Source organism: Oncorhynchus nerka, linkage group LG1 (genome assembly GCF_034236695.1).
Source record: "Oncorhynchus nerka isolate Pitt River linkage group LG1, Oner_Uvic_2.0, whole genome shotgun sequence".
Lineage (NCBI taxonomy): Eukaryota > Metazoa > Chordata > Actinopteri > Salmoniformes > Salmonidae > Oncorhynchus > Oncorhynchus nerka.
The window spans coordinates 10,692,877-10,718,556 of record NC_088396.1 but is presented as its reverse complement, the minus strand read 5'-3'; the positions used below and the strand labels follow the sequence as shown (position 1 = coordinate 10,718,556).

The 25,680-nt window shown below is 40.2% G+C and overlaps 1 pseudogene; it reads left to right on the top strand.

Moving 5' to 3' along the window:
- Positions 1-25,680, top strand: part of LOC135573362 (rac GTPase-activating protein 1-like) — a 73,423-nt pseudogene that overhangs the window by 43,455 nt on the left and 4,288 nt on the right.

Sequence of the window (25,680 nt, the reverse complement as noted above, 5' to 3'; positions counted from 1 at the left end):
CAACAGCCTGGTTTGCTGGTTTTCTCAGGAGTCCCTAAAACATTAACAACACAAATTACAAATTACTACTCATGTCATAACACTAGCTAGCTAGCTGGCTAATGTTAGCTAGTCAGCTAACTCGCAAAATAGCGATTTTCGTAAATGAACTTTATGACAAAAAAATCTGCACAAACACTTTCTCTACATTAACTATCATTCCTCTCAATTGTACATTTTTGCTTGACTCATTATGATGTTATAACTACTTACATTTTCTTCCATTTTCTTCGCATCAAATTCGTCATTGGAACCACTCGATATGATTGGTCATATAAAAACCTTGGGACCCAAATACATAATGAGTGCTCTAACTCCCCCTTGCGGTGGTCTGGAGCAATGAAGCCATGATGCTGGGTACCTCTAAGTCCCGCGGTGTAAACTCACAACTTTTAAAGGAGGAACCACTGTATACTCTATTGTACAGTTTGAACAACTGTTGAACCGTGCCAGCATAACGTCAACATTAGGGTAGACTAGTTGAACATGCATGTGAACAGGCACAGATATTACATTTCCAACAATATCTAGGCCAATAAAAATAAATATGGCATAACCCTCAACTTTTGCACAGTGACCAGACCGTAGAAATGAGGGAGACAGTATCAGGCATGCGTAGGTATTTGTATAGTAAAACCAGCTTCAGTTTTAGAGATTTACAACAGTAAATTTAGCTAGCTTGCTGGATATGTGATACTTGTTATTTACATCTGCTTGGAATCCTCTCTTCCGTCATCGCTATAATTTGATGAGATTGAAATGCATACACTATCAGGTATGAAGGTAAGATCCAGATGCAGACCACGTCGAATAAACAATAGTTTAATATACCAACAGGGGCAGGCAACAGACAGGTCAAGGCAGGCAGGGGTCAGTGACCAGAAGAGGGGCAACGGTACTGGGGGGCAGGCAGGCTCAGGGTAAGGCAGATGTCGGTAATCCAGAGGGGGGCAAAGGTACAGGTTGGCAGGCAGGCTCAGGGTCAGGCAGAGTCGCCAGGCAGGCGGGTTTGGAGTCAGCACAGGCAAGGGTCAAAACCAGGAGGGTGAGAAAAGAGAGACTGGAAAAAGCAGGAGCTGAGACACAAAATGCTGGTTGACTTGAACAAATAAGACGAACTGGCAACAGACAACACAGTTATAAATACACAGGGGATAATAGATTAGATGGGTGACACCTGGAGGGGGTGGAGACAATAACAACGACAGGTGAAACAGATCAGGGTGTGACATACACGGTCATAATAATAACCAATGTTAGCCTTCATCAATTATGTTACATAGCTAGCTAATCAAATGTATTTACAGTTGCTGATGTTACACGAAAACAATTGGTAACACACTACGCCGTGAAGAACTGAAATCCTGCAGCGCCCGCAAGGTCCCCCTGCTCAAGAAAGCACATAGACATGCCCGTCTGAAGTTTGCCAATGAACATCTGAATGATTCAGAGGACAACTGGGTGAACGTGTTGTGGTCAGATGAGACCAAAATGGAGTTCTTTGGCATCAACCCAACTCGCCGTGTTTGGAGGAGGGGGAATGCTGCCTGTGACCCCAAGAACACCATCCCCACCGTCAAACATGGAGGTGGAAACAGTATGCTTTGGGGGTGTTTTTCTGCTAAGGGGACAGGACAACTTCATCGCATCAAAGGGACGATGGACGGGGCCATGTACCTTCAAATCTTGGGTGAGAACCTCCTTCCCTCAGCTAGGGCATTGAAAATGGGTCGTGGATGGGTATTCCAGCATGACAATGACCAAAACACACAGCCAAGGCAACAAAGGAGTGGCTCAAGAAGAAGCACATTAAGGTCCTGGAGTGGCCTAGCCAGTCTCCAGATCTTAATCCCATAGAAAATCTGTGGAGGGAACTGAAGGTTCGAGTTGCCAAACGTCAGCATCGAAACCTTAATGACTTGGAGAAGATCTGCAAAGAGGAGTGGGATCCCTCCTGAGATGTGTGCAAACCTGGTGGCCAACTACAAGAAACGTCTGACCTCTGTGATTGCCAACAAGGGTTTTGCCACCAAGTACTAAATCATGTTTTGCAGAGGGGTCAAATTTCCCTCATTAAAATGCAAATCGATTTATAACATTTTTGACATGCGTTTTTCTGGATTTTGTTGTTGTTATTCTGTCTCTCAATGTTCAAATAAACCTACCATTAAAATTATAGACTGATCATTTCTTTGTCCGTGGGCAAACGTACAAAATCAAATACTTTTTTCCCTCACTGTATCTACACCCACAAAAATGTATAGTGCGATCAGTAGAACATAGAGCCTTCACAGAATTCCACAAAGCAGGACTACATACATTTTTAGATCTCACCCCACCATCAAATGCCTCAGACATGATGAAAACAAGCCCATAATCCCCCAGGGTGAAATTCCCCTTTAAAGACATTCTAATTTCTGGACCGCCTCACCACTTTCATTCTTTGAGGACTTTTATCATCATCATCATCATCACAGTAATGGCCTCTGGAACATATTCACTCAAGTGAGTTCATCATTCCAGATCCCAAACGTTCGAACTAAAAAATAAAATGCACATTAGGGAATAAATCAATTGAATAAATAATGCACACGGTCTAACAGGGTTATTTAAGGACATTTAATGAAAACATATCTGCCTCAAGCAGAAGAGACACGGACAGGTTTACCTGATTCCTTTCTATAAGAGCTGCAGTCATTCCTGTGATATTCACTGTTTAAATTGTGCTGTGACATTTGACACACAATGTATAGAATAAATTGTGATTGTTGGCTGTAATCTCCTTACCATGTTTGTTTAAAATTGCTACATTGTGCTTACAATTAAATCACAGGCTACACTGACATTTTCATTAGAGACTGATAATGATTTTTTAATCTGAGTCAATTTGCTGATGTTCTCTCATAATAATCCAAATTACCCTAAATAGGCCGAGCAGAAATATCTGGATTTCTCTACTCCTTATCCTCCCAGATAAGCCTAAAAACCATGTACTTTGTGTAATTAGCTTCCATAAATTATGAATCACAACTAATTAATATTTCCATGTCTGGCTACTGTGTTAACAAAATTATATATATATTTTTTTCCCCATACTTAAATTCCCTTCGGCGTTTGACTGAGTGCAGACAAATGTAAAACAATAGAGTATTTATTCACAAGACTGTGTAATAAGTCGAAGTTTAATGTTTCCCAAGGTCTTATTTAGTGTTCAAAAGGGCAATTAAACGCAATACCCTTCAGAAACGATTTTAAAGGTGCCATCAGCAGTACTATGCAAATAACTTACCTTCCACCAATCAAGAGTCTGCACACTAACCAAGGAGTGTTAACTTACTATCTTGAAAATAAATAATATGATGAGGACTCAGAAATTGTATTCTTTGAGGGTTAGTGTGTAAACAGTAAACACGAGTTTACTGTAAACACTGGCATATAATAAACAAGAGATAGTATAGTATTGAATTAAATGTCAATCTATAGATCTAGACTATTGGATGTTTGAAATGCTAGCCAAAGACTGGGGGTATTGTCCTATAGGCCTATTTGGTCATTTAAAAAAGCATTTGAGAGCCATTTTGAACAATGAACCACAATCTAACAACATTGGCCTCTGGCATGTAATAAATGTTCCCTTCTTACCTTATCAGCCAAGACACCAATAAACAGTCCTTGGAGCTCCAACTCTGAACAAAATGACTTTGTGGGCATTCAGCCACTTGGAATTTCGCCATTATTCGTGAATTATATCAAGAAAAAATCCCCAACCGCTTGGCCTGACAGCACCTTAAGTTATGCAATCTAATGCAAGTGGTCTTGTGAGCTCAACCAAGGGAGAACAAACATTTTCAGGAGCTCATCTTATTTGGAAAGTTGCCCAAAACTAAAATAAACAACATCCTGCAGTCTAATGTTGTGCCGTGTCCTCAGCTCTACATCATGAGCATGAACTTCAAATTACCAATTTTAACTAAATAGAAACCACAATAATTTACATGTAAGCTTATTACTCCGATGTCCTCATTACAGTATAGTATACTACGCAGGAAATGTGCATGAATACCAGTCTTGTATAAGATACCGTATTCAGATGCATGTGCATACTTCTGATATCCATTATGAATCACACAATGTTCACTAGTTTCTGATCAATGAACAAACACTCATATAATACACACAAAACAAACAACTGCTAGGTCTACAGGCAGGAGCCTGGCTGGATGCTATCCTCAGAAGTCACTAATACACACTTCCACTTGTGTCTTCATTCAACATCCAACAAAGATGCATACAACTCAACCTGACATTAGGTTTAAAATGGGTGTAGAAAGAAGAGCCCTCCATTCAGTCCGGTTTACATTTAGTCCATTCCTGAATTAATTGTTTCCTCCTGTACATCCTCCCCTCCCTATTCACTCAGAATTCATATGGGTCCTGTTTTCACAGGAAAATTATGGTTGCACTCAGGAGAAACATCTTGGATGAAGAGAATGTAATAAATACAACTAAACATGTCTAATGGGAGCTGATGGATGCTGCTCAACCTTGAAAGTAATTTGACAGTCTTACTAAGTGAGCAGTTGCAGCAAAATGTCCATACAATTAACAAGGGTTCGGGTGCCAAAGATTGTATTAAAAGCCAGTCACTAGTTCAACATGCTTGCTGATTCAAGAACAAATTGTAATGTGGTTTTAAGTCACATGAAATAAGAAAACTACATTTGTACAATTAGTTTCACTAATGCCACATATCTCTGAATGCTTATGTAGAAGCCTATGCTAGCGACATTTAATTAAATGTGACCAACAGGCTCAAATCGATCTTATGTAGCGAAATTTGAAACTGTGTTTTTCGATATTGGATATAGAGGCTCAGCAGAGACTTAGATCTACAAAATGGTATATCATACACTACAGTTGAGGAACAACGGGAAAGTAATTTTGCTTTGAAAGTTGATAAACTTGTAAACTCACGTTTGACAAAATGGCCTTTGAATGTTTTGGTACTACTATTGGAGAGCCCGTCTTTGTATACACCCATTCAGCATCGCTCACACCCTCATAAGCTTTAGCCCCACCCATCTCTTTAAAGGTTGATCCGAATGTACTAACAGCAGCAGTCATGCACCCAAGCCAACCTGCTAGCTACTTCCAGACATCTAAGTGAGAGAGAGAATTACTCGCCCTAGCAGAGCTGGTTAGGCTGTTATGTTATCCAGGGCGTTGGTGACTGCAACTGTGTTGTCAGTTTGTAAATTCACAGCGCTTCGTGTTCAGAGCGCACAGTGGACGTTCTGGCCGATGAGTTTACTGACACCGGTCATATTTAACGGTCATATTTAACGGGTGTGGAGCATTCGTAAATTCAGCAGTTATTCTGCACTCTCTGGCACACTCAGATGAGAGTGCTCTGAGATCGGAGTAAATGGCCAGACTGAATTTACGAATGCACCCAAAATGTTTACTTGCATAGTAGAGTCTTTTGTTAAGACATGTAGCTACCTAGGTAAACAATGAACCATAATCACTCATGACGTTACTACCCTGCATGAATCTGCAAGTAGCTAACCAACCAGGTTCAATGTTAGCTAGCTAACATTAAGCTGTAGCTAGCCATGCAAATAGCTATGAGATACGAATAATAAGGTCATACATGTAACGTTAGCTAGCAAGCCAGCCAGCTAATGTTAGCTAGGTAAACAATGAACCATAATCACAACTCATGACGTTATTACCCTGAATAAATCTGCAGGTAGTTAACCAATCAGGTTCAATGTTAGCTAGCTAACATTAGGCTATAGCTAGTGTAACAGTATAACTTTAGACCGTCCCCTCGCCCATACCCGGGCGCGAACTAGGGAACCTCTGCACACATCAACAACTGACACCCACGAAGCATCGTTAACCCATCCCTCCACAGAGCAAGGGGAACCACTACAGAGCAAGTGACGTCACCGATTGACGCTATTTAGCGCGAACCACCGCTAACTAGCTAGCCGTTTCACATCCGTTACACTAGCTAAGCAAATAGCTCTGAGATACGAATAATAATGTCATACACGTAACGTCTAGGTAAACAATGAACCATAATCACAACTCATGACAATACTACCCTGCATGAATCTGCAGGTAGCTAACCAACCAGGTTAAATGTTAGCTAGCTAATATTAGGCTTTAGCTAGCCAAGTAAATGGCTCTTTCTGTTAAAATTAGAAACATGTCATATCTGATAATGTAGCTATTTTACCCGTATACATCATTCATGGTTGGACGCGTCTCCTGTCAGATGCCATGGTTGCCCTTAGTTTGAAGATGTAATCCAGAAGCTATCATACTCAAATTCCACTGATTTCAAACCTCAGTCTTTCAGAAAGTGGAGCGCAACATTTGTGAAGTTTTAATACACAATACATTTTTTTAAAGCTGCGTTAGACAGGATTACCTAGACATACTGACCAGCTCAAATAAAACAGAAGCGTGCTATATGGCAGACCAATCCAAACTCCTCTCTCGGCATGTCCAGCATACTCATTATCTCAGCCAATCATGGCTAGCAGGAAGGTTGCTGACTTATTCTTAGGCTAAACCAACTAGGCCCGTAATTTAACTATTTTATTTGTATTTACAGATGGCATACAAGTTTGTTATTAACCTCTTAGTCCGCACCATCCCGCATGCGGTATCGTTACTACAGCCTCAAGCTCATTAGCATAATGCAACGTTAGCGATTTTTTTAAATCGCAAATGAAACGAAATATATATGCCTGTTCTCAAGTTTAGCCTTTTCTTAACAATCCTGTCGTCTCAGATTTTCAAAATATGCTTTAGAACCAGAGAAAATCACTAATTTGTGTAAGAGTGGTGATAGCTAGCTTAGCGTTAGCATTAGCATTTAGCACGCAACATATTCACAAAAACCAGCCAAGGAATCAAATAAAATAATTTACCTTTGAAGAACTTCAGATGTTTCAATGAGGAGACTCTCAGTTACATAGCAGATGTCCAGTTTTTCCTGAAAGATTCTTGTGTAGGACACATCGTTCCCTTTTGTTACTATGCATATGGCTACCGAAACTAACCGAAAATTCAGTCACCTACATGTCGAACTTTTTTCCGAATTAACTCCATAATATCGACTGAAACATGGAAAACGTTGTTTGAATCAATCCTGAAGGTGGTTTGTCATATTTCTCTCCATTGAAAGCACCGTCCTTGTAGCCTGGTTTGTTCTGAGATTTGAATGGAAAAATACCGGGACCTGACTTTTGCGCACCAATTGGCACGCAGACACCTAGCGGGACACCTGGTAAATGTAGTCTCTTATGGTCAATCTTCCAATGATATGCCTACAAATACGTCACAATGCTGCAGAGACCTTGGGGAAACAAGAGAAAGAGTCCGTTTATTCCTGTCGCATTCACAGCCATATAAGGCGATCATGGAAAACGTAGCCTCAGAAATCCTGTGCATTTCCTGGTTGGTCATACATCTTGGTTTTGCCCGAAACATTTGTTCTAAGGGACTCACAGTGAAAATCTTTGCATTTCTGGAAACGTAAGACTGTCTTCTTTCCAAAGCTATCAATTCCAAGCATATTCGAGCATCTTTTCGTGACAAAATATTGCGCTTAAAACGGGCACGTCTTTTTATCCAAAAATGAAATACTGCCCCTATAGGACTAACAGGTTAAGGCACATGAAACTTCACATGTTCGAGAAGGCATTTCTGCCAAAAAACGCATTTAGATTTTTTTTTTTTACGTTTACGTTGAAATGGCCCTCCTGTGAAGTAGTGACCCGCGACATACACCTAGTTTCCTGAAACGGGTCACAAATACCTAAAACAGGAATGGCAACCAAAAGTTAATATAGAGACATTTGTACATAGACATATTTTACTCACTGGAACCAGCCAGTGGAGGAAACCATTTGAAATGGGTAGAGTACAAGACGAGACATGGTTTGTGTTCAAAGTTGACATTTTCAAGATTCTTTAGAATACATTAAAGCATTACACAGAACGTCCTCTGTCAACACACTTTCCATCTATACAAAGCCCATTAGTTTATGCATTGCTTAGCCACAGACTAGTGAATAGGCAGCTTTTATTGGCCCAACTAACACAGAAACACACCTCAACAACTGTTTGAACAATCAATATGCCATTCAGTGTTTTGAGTCCAGACCTGGGTTTAAATACTACTTGAAATCTTTCAAATACTTAAGTGTTTGCAGAGTCTGCCTGGAGTGCCAGATGGGCAGGGTTCTATTAAGCCAGGCAAGCTCAATCAACCGCAGATAAAATATTTGGAATAGTATTTGAACCCAGGTCTGTCTGAAACATGTCATTCCCAAATGTCATTCGTAAACTGACTGGTCATCACTTAATTTTACCACCTGACCACTGCAGCGGACTGAAATGCTGTATGCTGAACATACTCAAATCAAACACTCTTGTTTTCGTCCGAGTTCACTGTCAACAAACCAATGTTTTGCGTGCCTTCTACACTTAAGATATGCTTTAATCTCTCTCCTTTGCCTTCTTATCGACCATCCCCAAGTCTCAGACAGCTTTTTAAAACGGCACTTGTAAACTTACCTGCTCCACCTCCCCTGGGTGCAGTCGGTTCATTTAAAACCCATTGAATTAATTATTCAAGGGTATTATATTTCACATGCAATCTATTTCCTGCATCAGCGATGCTGATAATGGCTCCCAGAAGATTTGGGGGTGCCATGCATCCCTTGTTTATTACACACACTGCCTTCATAAAAGCACCACAGATAAATACTACACACTAAAATCAACGCTCAAAGGTCCAGCAGTGTTAGACATGCTCTGGAATTTTGGCGACTACTAAGTTTATTTTCTTTATCTTCCGCTTTAGGCTGGTTGTGTTAATGTGTAGTTCATACATGCATAATCTATGAGCGGAATTACTGTTACCTCAATTTGCCACAAAATCGCTAGTTTGAAAGCAACCGTTTTTGTAGAAGCTGTGCTGCACCATTCCCCCCCCCCCCCCCCCACGTGGGCCAGCCCCTAGCAATTCAAGTTCAACCAATGAGCTTCAGTCCCTCGCCATATGATTGACAGCTAGAAAGATGAACACGATGCACCCACAGCAGAGAGCGAGAGAGAGAAATGACATGCCACACATGTATGACTTAGTACACAATTTTCAGGGACCACTTTAGGCTTGTGAGCGCTACTTTCAGAACTACTACTACCCTTTAAGCAAAGTACACCACTAAATTAAAGTTCTGTACTTAGCAGAGTGGTGTACTTAGCAAATGGTATCATTCCATTTGAGGGATTTGATGTCGACACTGGAATGGCCACCACTCAAGATTGACAGAAGCAGGCAAGGCTTTTAAGCAGAAAACTTCAGAATCGACCACCTAAAAGCAACTTTTTCCAATGGCCAAATCATTTAGGGTTAATACCCATGCCCAAGACCCCAGTGTCTTTGCTCAATTATTTTTGGATAACATCCTTACATAAAGGAATAGTTTGTGATTTTGGCAATGAAGCCCTTCCCCAGAGTCAGATGAACTTGATACCATTTGTATGTCTGTGTCCAGCATGAATGAAGTTAGAGGTAGTTTCGCAAACCAATGCTAACTAGCATTAGCACAATGACGAAGACTAAAGGAACAGCTAGAAATCTAGTCTTTGAACTGACGCTAGTTAACAATTGCGCTTACAATAATTGGCAACTTCCTTCAAACTGCACGCAGACATAAAAATGGTATCCACAAGTTCATCCGACTGTAGCGAAGTAGACAAAGGGCTTCACAGACAACGTCCCGAACAAACCCTTTTAAGACAGGTATTCCAAAACTGGGGTACGTGCAATGCCGTCGGGGGTACGCCAAATAAAAATGTGATTCACTTTTTTTTCTTCTATACATGTATATAATAATAATAATTTCTTCCCATTTTCAAACAGTCCATTTATATTTTCCAACAGGGCTATATATTTGGGTGAGGTTTTTTTCTCGCCTGAGTAGCGTCGTTTCACTGCCAAAAATAAAATTAAACCATCCAGTATTCAGCGAAATAACACAATGTCAAATACAGGTAGCTTAGTCAAATAATTAACATCCAAACACATTAACCATTACTCTCTTGCGGGAATTCCACTAACGGTCCGTATGTAGCCAAACGTAGCTGCATTCACCAAGAGGCTCTTGCTGCCAAGGGAATGCCTGACACCTTGAAAGATGCTTTGGACACTACAGTGAAAATGGTTAACTTTGTTAAAGCAAGGCCCCTGAACTCTCGTGTATCTTCTGCGATATGCAATGATATGGGCAACGGCCATGTAACACTTTTACAACATACAGAAGTGCACTGGTTATCAAGGGGCTTAGTATTGACACGTTTTCTTTTTTTAATTGAGAGACGAGCTTAATTATGCAGGTACTTTCCCGAAACGAATGACAACAAACAACTGCATTCGTTATCCCTTTCATGCCCTGCCTCTAGTCCACTTACCGATATTTGAACAAGAGAGCCTCATCGAAATTGCAACAAGCGGTTTTGTAGAAATGGAATTTAATCAGAAGCCCACTGTCAAATTTCTGGATTGGCCTGCGCTCAGAGTATGCTTCCTTGGCAAATCGCGCTGTTAAGACACTGATGCCCTTTGCAACCACGTACCTATGTGAAAGTGGATTCTCGGCCCTCACTAGCATGGAAACTAAATGCAGGCACAGACTGTGTGTGGAAAATTATTTAAGACTGAGACTCTCTCCAATACAACGCAACATTGCAGAGTTACGTTCATCCTTTCAAGCACAACCTTCTCATTAACCTGTGGTGAGTTATTCACCATTTTCAAATGAACAAATAAGGTTTTATATGTAAGATGGTTAAATAAAGAGCAAAATTATTGATTCTCATTATATTATTATTTGTGCCCTGGTCCTATAAGAGCTCTTTGTCACTTCCCACGAGCCAGGTTGTGACAAAAACTCACACTCATTCTTATGTTTAATAAATGTATAGTGTGTGTGTAGCAGGCTTACAATGATGGCAAAAAAACAACATTTGAGAGTGCGCTGACCCTGGTGCTAGAAAGGGTACGCAGCTGGAGGTTGAAAGTTTGATGGGGTACAGGAATATAAAACGTTTGGGAACCACTGCTTTAAGACATAGGCCTAAATATCTCAGCCGAACACTCCTCAGCTTGCATCAGTCGTCTTGCCTAACCATACATTTTTACAAAATACTCTTGTTTATTGAAGTGCATTGCCACTGATAGCTACTGGCTGAGACAAACAATATAGCAGAAATGTATATACTGAAGGTATAATTTGATTACAGATGGTTGAGATTGTGTTAATGTCCACCCTGAATGCTTCATAACACTAGACTCTCTTAGGGCCATGTTCTTCCTTTTATTTAGACTGTGTGCTTTAGACTGGATGGGACAACAGTTTAAATAAATTATGAGGACCCAGCGTGAGAAAGGAGGTGGTCAAGACTGTTTAATCACTGAGGCGAGAAACAGAAGCTGCCCAAATGGAGCCTCATTACTAAAATCATCTTTAAAATATGCATGTGAACATGTGACTACCAAAAGACTGTAAACATGGTTGCTTAACACAGGGCTATATCTTGTGGTAATTTCAAGTAAGTTTAACCTGTGAATAGTTTATTATACTTACTTATAGCATCTCCCTGAAGTCCAATTCCTCAATTTGAAAGAAACCAATCAACAATGGTGGAACTCATAATATAATAGAAAACAAAATCCCGTAAGAGCTTTAAATGGTATGCTTATGATGGAGCAAAAACTATTTTCTCTACAAACATTAACAGCAATAACGTGTGTTAATCCGAGGACAATCATTTGCAATGTCAATTTAAACCACAAATGATGGCTTTCATAAATGAATGCATGTTTTCTCCAAATGAACGTACCAAATGAATCGAATGTCTTATCGCCAACTGATTATTTTAAGGGTTTTCAAAACAATGCAAATAGGAATACACTCCGGATAATAAGATTTTGCATTCAACACAACACCCCCGATCAGAATAACATTTTTATCAACAGGGCACGGGGAGAGCATTTCATTTAGAGAGAGAATCACTCCATTTCTAAAAATCACACTGGAATTATATGCAACGGGTGGAGAGATAGAGGGGCACAAAGAGAATAGAAGTGTGTGAGAGAGGAAGCAAAGATAGAGAAATAGTGGTGGGTAAAAGAGAAAGAAATGAGAAATTGCTTTATACAAAGGATTCATTAAAATACCTCTCGTCTATGCTCGTTCAAATAGACAGCTAGAATGGGTTGGCAATGTCGGAGTGCGAGTGGGGGCTCACCTACAAGATTAGGCCAACATTATCTTTCTCCCAGATGTAGCGTTCCTATTTGCATCACAGAAAGTAAAAATGTACATCTTATACAGTACCTTTTCGAAAATGTTCATAAAAATCTACTCAGCCTTGTGTTGAATATTCAAAAACATTTACAAATGCACTTTTGCTAGGCATAGGCCATATCAATAAAGTGTTTTTCCATTAGTTCTCACCAATGTACTTTTCTTATTTTAAAATGATTGGTACATTAGTGTTATGAGGGAGACTAGCCAATCCTTATTATTTTGTAAGTGTTACAGTAACCAGGTTTCCATCCAAACATTTCATGCAGATAAAAGTTGTCGTTAGAACTTCCTAATGTCGACAAAACAAAATAAGTTAGACAAGGAGGTATATTTAGTTTGTTGGTGAAGTAGATTATGCGACAGTGGAAACTCATTTATGAGCAAATAATGATAGAAAGAACATAATAATGCAGTAAACTTGGGAGTCACGAGATGTTGTAGCCTACTATCACCACGACATGGAAAAGCATGTCGAGTTCTTAGTCAGATAGAATAAGTTGTGTTTAAGTGCAAGATGATAAGCTTCAACCAAATGTCCAATAGATAGAAGGTTGGCTATCATTTGAATGATGCTGGGGACATGATCCATGCTTGGGATTATTTACTTTTCTTTTATTAAAAAAGAGGATCTTGGTTTTATCCATCATATAACCAAGCCTGTCCACTGTATCAGCAAACTTGTCTACAGAGCATGCGCCAAAACCAGATTGGGCAAGTATGCCATTTATCGCAACAGTTTGTGACAAAACCATCCTTAAGAGTTGAAAATGCAATGGATACACAATCCCCCTGCCGAGAGCGCTAATGGACACTATGTCACTGTTTGTGTGAGCATTTGTTTATTTGCTTTCTGGAGTCATGCTGTCTGACTCTCACCCATCCTCACCCTTTCATTGAAAATAAGAATTTGTTCTTAACTGACTTGCCTAGTTAAATAAAGGTTAAATAAAATAAATAAATAAAAATCTCCCCCTCATGTAAGAGATCGATATCTCCTGCAGCTCATGGCTTCAGCCAATCGGACAATGGCCATGTGTCTCACCCCTGTGCACGCTCTAGCCATGCAGTCTCTCCAGGTCCTGATTGGCTAGCCAGCCTGCCCCACACTCTCCAAGGGAGTAAATATTGCCAGGTACGGTGTTATTCCAGTCTGTGAGTATGGGTGTATATATGTGCATGGGATGCGTGGACACAGAAAACATACCCATGTTCATCTTCTGTGTGTGATTAAAGTTCCTGTGTGTGTTAACTCTTGGGCTCCTTTATTCCCCTCTAACCGGGGGCGGTGTCAGTGAGTCACAAACCAATAAAATACGTAGAACTGGGTCACTGTCTTTCAACATTAAAAGTCAACACATCTGGTCGGAAAATGCACATATTTTTCGATGCAGACTTTAGAATATTCTCGTGAAAATCTGTCGCCAATTGGATGGAAACCTAGCTGGTGGTAAACTTTAATTCCTAGGTAAAATCTCTACAAATGTCTCAAAGAGGCTTTCTAATCCGTCTAATAAATGGTGTTATTGACTTAAAGTCAATATTCCAAAATCAATATAAACAGGATATTAAGACCCTGGCAAAACATTCTGTTCAAACTAATAAAGTGTTCAAACAATGTCTGAGATTAGCTCAAAATGAACAAATGCTGAAGGCACACCTGTATCTCAAATTTAGAACTAACCAAACAGGGAGGCTTGAGATCTGACTTATACTCAAGGGTCTCATATCACATCAGAATTTGGGGCTCTAAATTTAACTGAATCAGAGCCCGCTAACTACAGTTTGTGTAATAGAGTAATTCCAAAAATGAGGGGGGAAAAAGCCTTTGATACCAGCAAACAGGTCATTTTTTATTGCGAGTCGTGTAACGTCAAACAAACACGACAAAAGGTTTGCACAAACATTGTCCTAATCACTGAGACCACACAACCACACACTAAAACAAGGTACTGACATCCCTAGAATGAATAGGCCTACCACAGTGTCCTCTACTGGGGGAAAAACAATATCCCACATCGCCTCGGCGCTACAGGATCAGTATGCACATAAATGGAGCTACAGAATCAGTATGCACATGTATGGAGCTACAGGATCAGTATGCACATGTATGAAGCTACAGGATCCGTATGCACATGTATGAAGCTACAGGATCAGTATGCACATAAATGGAGCTATAGAATCAGTATGCACATGTATGGAGCTACAGGATCAGTATGCACATGTATGAAGCTACAGGATGCACAGTATGCTACAGGATCAGTATAAATGGAGAGGCTATGCACATGTATGGATCAGGATCAGTATGCACATGTATGGAGCTGAAGAGGCTACAGGGATCATGTATGGAACTACAGGATCAGTATGCACATGTATGGAACTACAGGATCAATATACACATGTATGGAGCTACAGTATGCACATGTATGAAGCTACAGGATCAGAATGCACATGTATGGAGCTACAGGATCAATATACACATGTATGGAGCTACAGGAACAGTATGCACATGTATGGAGCTATGCAAACGCCATCTGAGGGAAATGATCAAACAAAAAGAGCACAATTAAGGCTGCATTATTAATCAAACAATAAGTCCTGCTCTGGCAACTTTCTAGAGATTGAAACATCAGATTGGTTTGATTTGGTTTTGTATGCCAATGTTGAGAATCAAGAAACAATGTAGAAAATTATTTTATAGCCTGTAAAATGCACGGTCAATGACTATTATGTCATCACCCAAGATATTTCATGCAATCAATACAAAGGCTATAGAAGTAGCCTAACTGGGTCAACAACAGTCTATCCCAGTTCCAATTTATCAAAATAGTACAGTATAATGTTATACATTTGTCTGGGGTTTGCAACTATTTCAAAGTCTTAAAACAATAAGGCTCTCCCAGTTTGCCTTTATCACAAGGCTTATACAACATGTTTTTTAGGGTGACGTAGACGGAAACATTTCATATTTTTCTGCAGGAGATGTAGGTGTATGAACAGTCAGGTTATAGGGAAAATATCATGGTCACTTTGCTAAACGTGTTATCCAGGCGCCAAGGTGTAGAACCTCAAAAGCGTTGCTTCTTGTTGAAAAACATTAAGGGATTTTGAACATACCCCTTGTGCTCAATCAGAGCAGGGTAGCTGAGATTTGTTAGTGAAGATAACTATAGTTTGACACGGCATCAATATAACACTTATCATATAGGGGCTGTCTGACAGCTGCTGCCAGCAAAGAAGAAAAATACATCTCTGAGGACACCAAGTTCCTACGATGGTTTAATCTTAAAATGTAGAGAGTGTGCAAAATGATGTTCTTATGGAAATGATGCAAATAATAACACTACCATCTACTATAAATAAGTGACAGCATTACATTCTGCAATCAAACTAATGGCATTCCTTCTTAAGAATGATGGTGTGCATGCATTAAAGCAGCATACATTAACATCTGCTCATGAGAACATCCACCAAAGGAATTATAGCCCTGCATTAGGCCAATTTACAATTCAGGAATAGACTGCTAGGCTGGTGTGACCCCTCTGTATCTGGAAATTTACTGCCAGTACTATGGATATGGAAGAAAGGACTAAAAACCTCACAAAATTAACCTTAGACTAGGCCTACTGAGTAGGTTTACAGGTTTACAGCCAACCTACATAATTGAACACTGGACCCCATATTTTATTGCACTGCAATAATGCACATTATAACATAATTCATATAGTAAACAAAAACAACGTAGCCTGCATATTTAATTTACCCTTACCTGATTTGGTGGCGGGAAGAGTAAGATGTTTGCGAAGTTAACGTTTCAATCCCAACAAGGCTATTAAATACTGCAATAGATGTTTGTTCATCTCCATAAGAAGTGCTTTGTAGGCTAATAAATATCCTACTGTTAACGCAGAGCTGACTGACTGGCCTAGCTTCCAGACCTCGTGGTACAATGCGAGCTGACAGTTCTGGGTCTGGTAATAACTGGTGGGTTTTCCCTGAAATGCCAAGTACCACGACAACACATTGAAAAATACAGGTTATTAAAATCATAGGCTAGCTAGCCATTGCAATAAATACTGTTTTCCAGCTACACGTGGCAACATGAGGAACACGGGGTCAATGACTACAAATAAAAACGAATGTGAATACCCAACAAAAAAAGTAACTTTTCTTTTTTTTAAATTGGAGGATATCGTCATAGATTGAGTCTTTTGGGATAATGGTTCCATTTGACAATACGCACTAGCCCAAAAGCCGGCAGGTGGCGATATTGAGTCGTGCCATTTTACATGATTCAATCTCGCCATCTGCCGGCCTTTGGGCTAGATACCCACTTGGACGTCACTAGTTACCACAGTCAGTCATAAACCCCGCATATTTCTACAATTTCTCTTAAAATGTGATTTTAAACCTAACCATAACCCCACTGCTAACCTTAAATTAAGACCAAAAATAAAATGTTGGTTTTCATGAAGTTTGACTTTGTGGCTGGGTTATTTAGTGGAAACCTACGCACTGGGAAAGAGTTTTCCGGCACCAACCGTTCGTAAATGTTTGTTGCAGCGTTTTAACTACAAGCATATTTATGGTCACTTCGATAATATCCAGCAGCAAGGGCGTGCGCTTTGTAGTTATAACGTTGTATGTTGAGTGGTGAATTCCTAATATTTATTCGTCAAATGTTAATGTGATATTATATCCACATTTGTGGAAGTGTTTTATTTGTTAGCCATCGATATTGGAAACAAGTGAAAAGTAGGCTATTGATTATTTAAGCAGTTATGACATGTTTATCATGGATGTGATGCGGTCATAACCAGGAAGCGAACCGAGTGGTGTGGAACACACAGCCATGATTTTTTTTTTAAAGTCATAGCACATGGCCTCTTATGTATTAATGCTTTCATACAACGGTTACCAGCATAAAACATCTAGATTGTTTCTCAAATTATCAATTTTTCAACAAAACGTGATGCTACATTCACTAACACTGCTTTCTGCATGTATAACATTAACGCTGGGCTCAGGTTGCTGGTCCACGTTCTCTTCTTGTTTAATATCTTCAATATCCTCCTCTTCTTGTTGGCACCATTCTTTAAACGTTAGTGGATAAAACAAATCAAAAGTCACTTTAAAATCATCCATGACGAATTACAGGTGCTAAGAATGGTAGTTGTAAAAGTAGTTGTGATAGTGTGTTGCTAGGTAACGATGTAAAGATGTCACTTTATAAGAAGGTGGTCATGTGTATGTTGTCTCATATATCATGGGCAAGAGAGGCTCTAACAATGGGAATTCCAAACCACCTGTTGTATAATACAATATTAATGTTCATTCATGAAATAACCTACTTGTTCAGGTGCATTTTGGATTATCCCAGTGTTAGGGATGGGCATAGGGACGGGCCAGAAACATAAAACATATATATTCTATAAATAAATAAAAATGTTTGAATTTTCTAACCAGTTTTCATTGGAAAGACATATGAAGTGTTTTTGTCAAAAGCAAGCACTTTTGCATGGTAAAAAACAGAATCCTATTAATTACCACACATTCTTTATTACGTAACGATTGTTTTGAGCCAACTTGGACAGAGCTGTGCAAAACACGCCTACAAAGGCACCCAGGCAAGATTAATTGTACCCTCTTATTGGTTTGCTAAAGCAGAGGTTCCCAACCTTTTTTTGGTTAATGTACCACCGACTGAATTTTGCACAGAGTATTGCTAAATTTCCCCCCATGTGTATTTTACCAGTAGGTCTATGGTCTCATGAGTCTTCTCAAGTATCCTCTGTAGATAGGCCAAGTACCCCCAGGGGTCCTAGTACCCTTGGTTGGGAACCACTGCCCTAAAGCATGCTCATTTGACAGCGTGCTTCCTACCTAAAAGGTAGGATGTAGAACTATTGTTTGTTTTTAGGCCATTGCCCTATGCTTCTCTGAATTGAGAATTAATTTACTTAGATGCATTCTTTTCTATCATCAGTGAGAACAAGCGTTTCTATTGGACACATTCAGGTAGGCCCCTCATTTAGTTCTGATTGCTTCTGTTTGGTTCCTAGTGAATACACCCCTGATGTTTAACTTTCCATAAGCTAATGCTGCGTTTGCAACCAAGTGGGAAGTGGGGAATTTACCACATATAGGACTGGGAAAAGGAACTTTGAACGGCCCTCCAACTGGTAGGAACTAGTGAGAAAACTTGTCTATCATCCTGAGCTCATATTTCTCCCACATGCTGACCTCTGACGTCACCTACCAAGGAAATTACCTTGATAAAAGCATTTTCGGCAGTTAGATGCAACAGCAAAACATTATTTATCAAAAGCAATCTATTAATATGAACTCTAAAAATAAAAGGTTCCTGGAGTATCCTATAGGGGTTCTTCAAATTGAAACTGTGGGGGAACCCCTATAAGTTCCTCAAAGAACCCCTTTAAATGAATCCTCGAAGAACCTTTTGAATAACATTTTGGCGTTAATTTTTGAACAACCCCCCTCCCCTATTATTATTATTAATAATAATAATAATGCTATTATTGTTTTGTTAGTCATCTGTATAATTACAATTTTTCCATCCTCTCTACACCTCTGATGAGTATAACAGGAAACCTGTTCGATCACCATGCACTGCAAAATCATTCTGGCTAAGGATAAGGAGAACAACATATATTGGACATGGGGCTCTGCTGGGAGTTTACCTCATATTATTATTAATAATAATAATAATACACACAACAATAGCACAATACTTTAGTTGTCAGTGTTCATTATGATGAACCCCACCTCCTATGGGGTTCTTGGAAGAACCTTTTGGGGGCTATTTTCAGTACTAGAGAACCCTAAGCTTCTTCAAAAAACTTTGAGGATCTTAGAAAGACCCTTGTTGAACCCCTAATTTTTTGACAATAACAATAATTTGTTTACAAGCATGATAGCTGTACTTTTAGTTTGTTGGCCGTTGCAGCTTGTTGGCCAATCAGCGTTTCGCAATGAGTTCAAAGCAATTGAATATATCAAAGCATTATTTACGACTTCACTACTGGTAAATTCCCACCTCCCACTTGGATACGAATGCAACATTATCCTGGGACTTGTAGATAAGTGAATGCCCAGTCAAATTAATTTTTGTGTGTAGGCTACAGGATTTAAATGTTGGCACACTACTCCACTATGCCATTTAGCTTTTGTTCAGTTCAGAACATTACAGCCCCTAAAAAGATGTGACAAGACAAAATGTTGAATGGTACACAGTATGGCTTCAGACATGTTGTCACTTGAGACACATTTCAAGACGTATTCCATTCTAATGCGTCAAACCAAAAGACATGTTCATGTGTGAATGGTTGTGAGATGTTATGGTCAAATCTTGCAATTCGCATGTACACATTTCATGTCATGGCATATTCTCTTTTTTTGTTCTATCATTATACACATTTGGAACATAGAATGATGTCTAACACAAGCCTTGTCACTTTGGTCTTTTCTTTTCATGACAGAATTCATTGAAGTAGTGAAAAACTATGATGCCACCAAGAGGAAATGGCTACCTGCAGAGCTGGAGCTGAAGAGACACAAGGAGCTGATGGTGAAGTCAGACATAGCCCAGGCTGCCCTGGAGGTTAAACTGAAAAAAATGTTGCAACCAGGTCAATGTGGAGATTAAGAAGCGCTATAAGCCCGAAGCAGACTTTCAGCACTTGGTATGGATCCCTTTAACTTTGTTAGGCTGTCCTGTTGGAGCTCATGATTTAGACTTTGAGGTCAAGAATTCATTATCATTAGGTCATTATCATGGTACGTGTCCGATTGTTATTAGCACCATCATCTCGAACTTCCCAACATGCTTCTCATAAACTGAAGCCACTTACAGTTTGTTGATCAATAAATGCATGGTTTATTTGGTTAATGTTGTACTTTCTGCAGTCTGTAAGATGATGGGATAAACTTTTACCTTAAATGTCATACAGTACATTCGGAAGGTAATTCAGACCCTTTTACTTTTCCCACATTGTTAACTTACAGCCTTATACTAAAATGTATTAAATAGTTTTTTCCCTCATCAATCAACACACAATATCCAATAATGACAAAGCAAATATCACATTTACTCAGTACTATGTTGAAGCACATTTGTCAGTGATTACAGCACTGAGTCTTCTTGGGTATGACGCTACAAGCCTGGTACAAATGTATTTGGGGAGATTCTCTCATTCTTCTCTGCAGATCCTCTCAAGATCTGTCAGGTTGGATGGGGAGCGTCGCTGCACAGCTATTTTCAGGTATCTTCAGAGATGTTTGATTGGGTTCAAGTCCGGCTCTGGCTATGTCCTGTTGGAAGGTGAACCTTCGCCCCAGTCTGAGGTCCTGAGTGTTCTGGAGCAGGTTTTCATCAAGGAACTCTCTGTACTTTGCCCCACTCATCTTTCCCTCAATCCTGACTAGTCTACAAGCCCCTGCCGCTGAAAAACATCCACACAGTATGATGCTGCCAGCACCATGCTTCACTGTAGGGATGGTGGCAGGTTTCCTCCAGACGTGACACTTGGCATTCAGGCCAGATAATCTTGTTTTCTAGGTCTGAAAGTCCTTTAGGTGACTTTTGGCAAACTCCAAGCGGGCTGTCATGTGCCTTTTACTGAGGAGTGGCTTCCATTTGGAAACTCTACCATAGAGGCCTGATTGGTGGAGTGCTGCAGAGATGTTTGTCCTTCTGGAAGGTTCTCCCATCTCCACAGAGGAACTCTGGAGCTCCATCAGAGTGACCATCGGGTTCTTGGTCACCTCCCTGACCAAGGCCCTTCTCCCCCAATTGCTCAGTTTGACCGCGCGGCCAGCACTAGGAAGAGTCTTGGTGCTTCCAAACATCTTCCATTTAAGAATGATGGAGGCCACTGTGTTCTTGGGGACCTTCAATGCTGCAGACATTTTTTGGTACCCTTTCCCAGATTTGTGCCTCGACACAATCCTGTCTTGGAGCTCTACAGACATTTCCTTTGACCTCGTGGCTTGGTTTTTGCTCTGACGTTGACTGTCAACTCTGGGACCTTATATAGACAGGTGTGTGCCTTTCCAAATCATGTCCAAACAATTGAATTTGCCACAGGTGGACTCCAATCAAGTTGTAGAAACATCTCAAGGATGATCAATGGAAACAGGATGCACCTGAGCTCAATTTCGAGTCTCATAGCAAAGGGTCAGATTACTTATGCAAATAAGGTATTTCTGTTTTTTAATATTCATAAATGTGCAAACATTTCTAAAAACCTGTTTTTGCTTTGTCATTATGGGGTATTGTGTGTAGATTGATGAGATTCTTTTCATTTTTTAAAACCACTTTTAGAATAAGGCTGTAACTTAACAAAATTAGGAAAAAGTGAAGGGGTCTGAATATTTTCAGAATGCACTGTATATCCACACAGCAGCGACAATTGCAACTGATGTGTGATATACTGGTTCACGACAGGAAGTCCAATGCATGCCTGAATGATGAGCAGAGATCTATGCTGGCCAACTTCAACCACAGGGGAGCCAATGTCACCCAACACAAGAGCAAACAATAGGCTACTACAAGTATAGTCATATCCCAGTTCTTTTTTAAATGACCTCATACTTTATTCATTTGGGTTTTGTTTCTATTGATTTCTCATTCGATTATCTGTCATTGACGAGTCTTCATTCCCGTCTCACTCTGATATTAGTTATGATAGAACTGATGATGACACTTTATCACTGAAAATCCACATTTAAACCAAGATTAAATTATTTCATATGTACCCTTATATGACAGTGTAAAAGCTTGTGGCTTGTGGATGGTCCGTGTATCACTCTTTCACGTAGTGTTTCAATGTGTACAGGTCCTGGATATAACAGTGGTAAACCACTTAAGTTGAGGGCAAGAGAAAAAAGGGTAAGTGTGGACCAGAGGAGGCTAGTGGGAGGAGCTATAGGAGGATGGGCTCATTGTAATGTCTGGAATGGATTTAATGGAACGGAGTCAAATGTTGTTTCCATATGTTTGATGTGTTTTGTTACCAATCCACCCTCCCACCAGCCTATGGTGTGGACCTCTTGAGGTTTAAGTTATGATTCATTTTGATAGATATTTGACCCATGTTCTGCACTTTTGGGCATTCCAAGCTATCTTCCATGACACCAAATGCAGGTGCTCCCGCTGGAAAGACAGGAAGAGTAGGTGGTCGCTCAGAAGATCACCTTGGGGGAAGACGAGTGGAAAAGGTAAGCAGAGGCATAACATGGAGGTCTATGGATTGGTTAACTTTAATAATGAGAAAACAATTCACTGGGGTTTCAGTTTCAACCACATAAAAACGATTAACTGAATTGTTCAAGTTGAAAATCGATTCTTTGTCCTTTGTTTCAAAATTGATGCTTCTGGTTTTACACTAAATCTTTTACTAATAAGTATTGGCCTTCACAATGCAAAAGCAGTCCAGTTTCCTGAATGTTATTTGAACCACCTGGAGTGGAACTAAGGCCTTTTTACCAGGGAGACAGTTACTTGGTTCAGCCAGTCTATCTTAAGCCCTTGGCACAAAAAACACGAGTTTATTTTTAGTTCAAACATATAGATTCATTTGATCAGCCGGTCGTTAGGTCTTTGACAATAAATCATTAGACATTGTGTGGGATAGAAATAACCTTACTGGATAATCAATTAACAGAGAACCCTTAATATACACCATGATTTGTCTAGTGTTAGTTACCAAAACATTAATGCGGAATCATCTGATGTGTTCATGGCCATTGTGTCCCTAGTGTGTTGTCACTTCCTACTAGCTGGTTTATTCATCAGGCTCAGCGTCATCCTCTCAGTGCACAGAGCAGCACACCCGCCTGCTCAGGTGGAAATAGCACAGGACCATTCACATTGTGCTTCCCAAATGGCACCCTATTCCCTATATAGTTAACTACACTATATATACAAAAGTATGTGGACACCCCTTTAAATGAGTAGATTCGGCTATTTCAGCCACACCCACTGCTGACAGGTGTATAAAATAGAGGACACAGCCATGCAATCTCCATAGCCAAACATTGGCCGTAGAATGGCCTTACTGAAGAGCTCAGTGACTTTCAACGCGTTACCGTCATAGGATGCCACCTTTCCAACAAGTCAGTGCCCCACTCAACTGTAAGTGCTGTTATTGTGAAGTGGAAACGTCTAGAAGCAACAATGGCACAGTTGAGAAGTGGTAGGCCACACAAGCTCACGGAACAGGACCGTCAAGCATGTAGCGCGTAAAAATAGTCTGTCCTCGGTTGCAACACTCACTACCGAGTTTCAAAATGCCTCTGGAAGCCACGTCAGCACAATAACTGTTCGTCGGGAGCTTCATGAAATGGGTTTCCATGGCCGAGCAGCCGCACACAAGCCTAAGATCACCATGCGCAATGCCAAGCGTCGCCTGGAGTGGTGTAAAGCTCTCCCCCATTGGACTCTGGAGCAGTGGAAACGTGTTCTCTGAAGTGATTAATCACGCTTCACCATTTGGCAGTCCGACAGACAAATCTGAGTTTGGCGGATGCCAGGAGAATGCCACCTGTCCGAATGCATAGTGCATTCTGTTTTTCATGATTCGGTCTAGGCCCCTAAGTTCCAGTGAAGAAAAATCTTAACACTACAGCATACAATGACATTCTAGACGATTCGGTACTTCCAACTTTGTGGCAACAGTTTGGGGAAGGCCCTTTCCTGTTTCAACATGACAATGCCCCCGTGCACAAAGCGATGTCCAAACAGAAATGGTTTGTTGAGATCCGTGTGGAAGAACTTGACTGAGAGAGCCCTGATCTCAACACCTTTTGGATGAATTTGAACGCCAACTGCGAGCTAGGTCTAATCGCACAACTTCAGTGTCCAACGTAACTACTGCTCTTGTGGCTGAATGGAAGCAAGTCCCCATAGCAATGTTACAACATCTAGTGGAAAGCCTTAACAGAATAATGGAGGCTGTAATAGCAGCAAAGAGGGGGCAACTCCATATTAATGCCCATGATTTTGAAATTAGATGTTCAATGAGCAGGTGTCCACATACTTTTGGTCAGGTAGTGTATATACACTGGGTGTACAAAACATTAAGGACGCCTGCTCTTTCCATGACACAGACTGACTAGCTGAATCCAGGTGAAAGCTATGATCCCTTATTGGTGTCACCTTTTTAAATCCACTTCAATCAGTGTAGAGGTGGCAGGTAGCCTAGCGGTTAAAACATTGGGCCAGTAGCCAAAAGGTCACTGGTTCGAATACCTGAGCCTTCGAGGTGCCCTTGAGCAAGGCAGTTAACCCTAATTTCCTCCAGGGGCGCCTTACTACTAAGGTTGACCATGTAAAACAACACATTTCACTGCACCTATCTGGTGTATGTGACAATAAAACAAGTTATATTTCATTTCTTTTTTTACTACTTTTAGTGCAGGAAGGAATATGGTATCATCTGGGATGTAGCCTTTCTGACTGCCTTGTCACATTTATTCTCCTCCCACATGCACTGTAGAGATCACTTCACTCTGAGGGAGCAAAGACTACTCAGCACTGTGTGAGTTCATTCAATATGAGTAGGCCCACTCATTAATCTTGAAAATGGCAAGTGTTTCATACTTTTATTCAGAAAGTTGAGACTACGATTGTGAAAGCAACCGTCACAAACCCAGAGACTTTCTGGCAAGAGCATTAGAAAAGGACAATAAAGCCTACTTAACTCAATCCCTGTGGCTCAAGCTGTTTTTCCACAATTCCCATGCAATAAAATGGTCAATGTTCTTGACTCCCAATGATGAAACCACTGATGACCCTGAAACCACCGTGGAGCTCGACACCATAGCAGAGATGGAAATGACCACCACCACAGAGCCCAGACTCAAACGACACTACTTCCTGTCTGAAACAGAACTGTCTCATTGATATAATCTTCTTAAGTTAAACTACAGTTGAAGTCAGAAGTTTACATACACCTTAGCCAAATACATTTAAACTCAGGTTTTCAAAATTGCTGACATTTAATCCTAGTAAAAATTCCCTGTCTTAGGTCAGTTAGGATCACCACTTTATTTTAAGAATGTGAAATGTTGATTTATTTCAGCTTTTATTTCTTTCATCACATACCCAGTGGGTCAGAAGTTTACATATTAGTATTTGGTAGCATTGCCTTTAAATTGTTTAACTTGGGTCAAACGTTTCGGGTAGCCTTCCACAAACTTCCCACAATAAGTTGGGTGAATT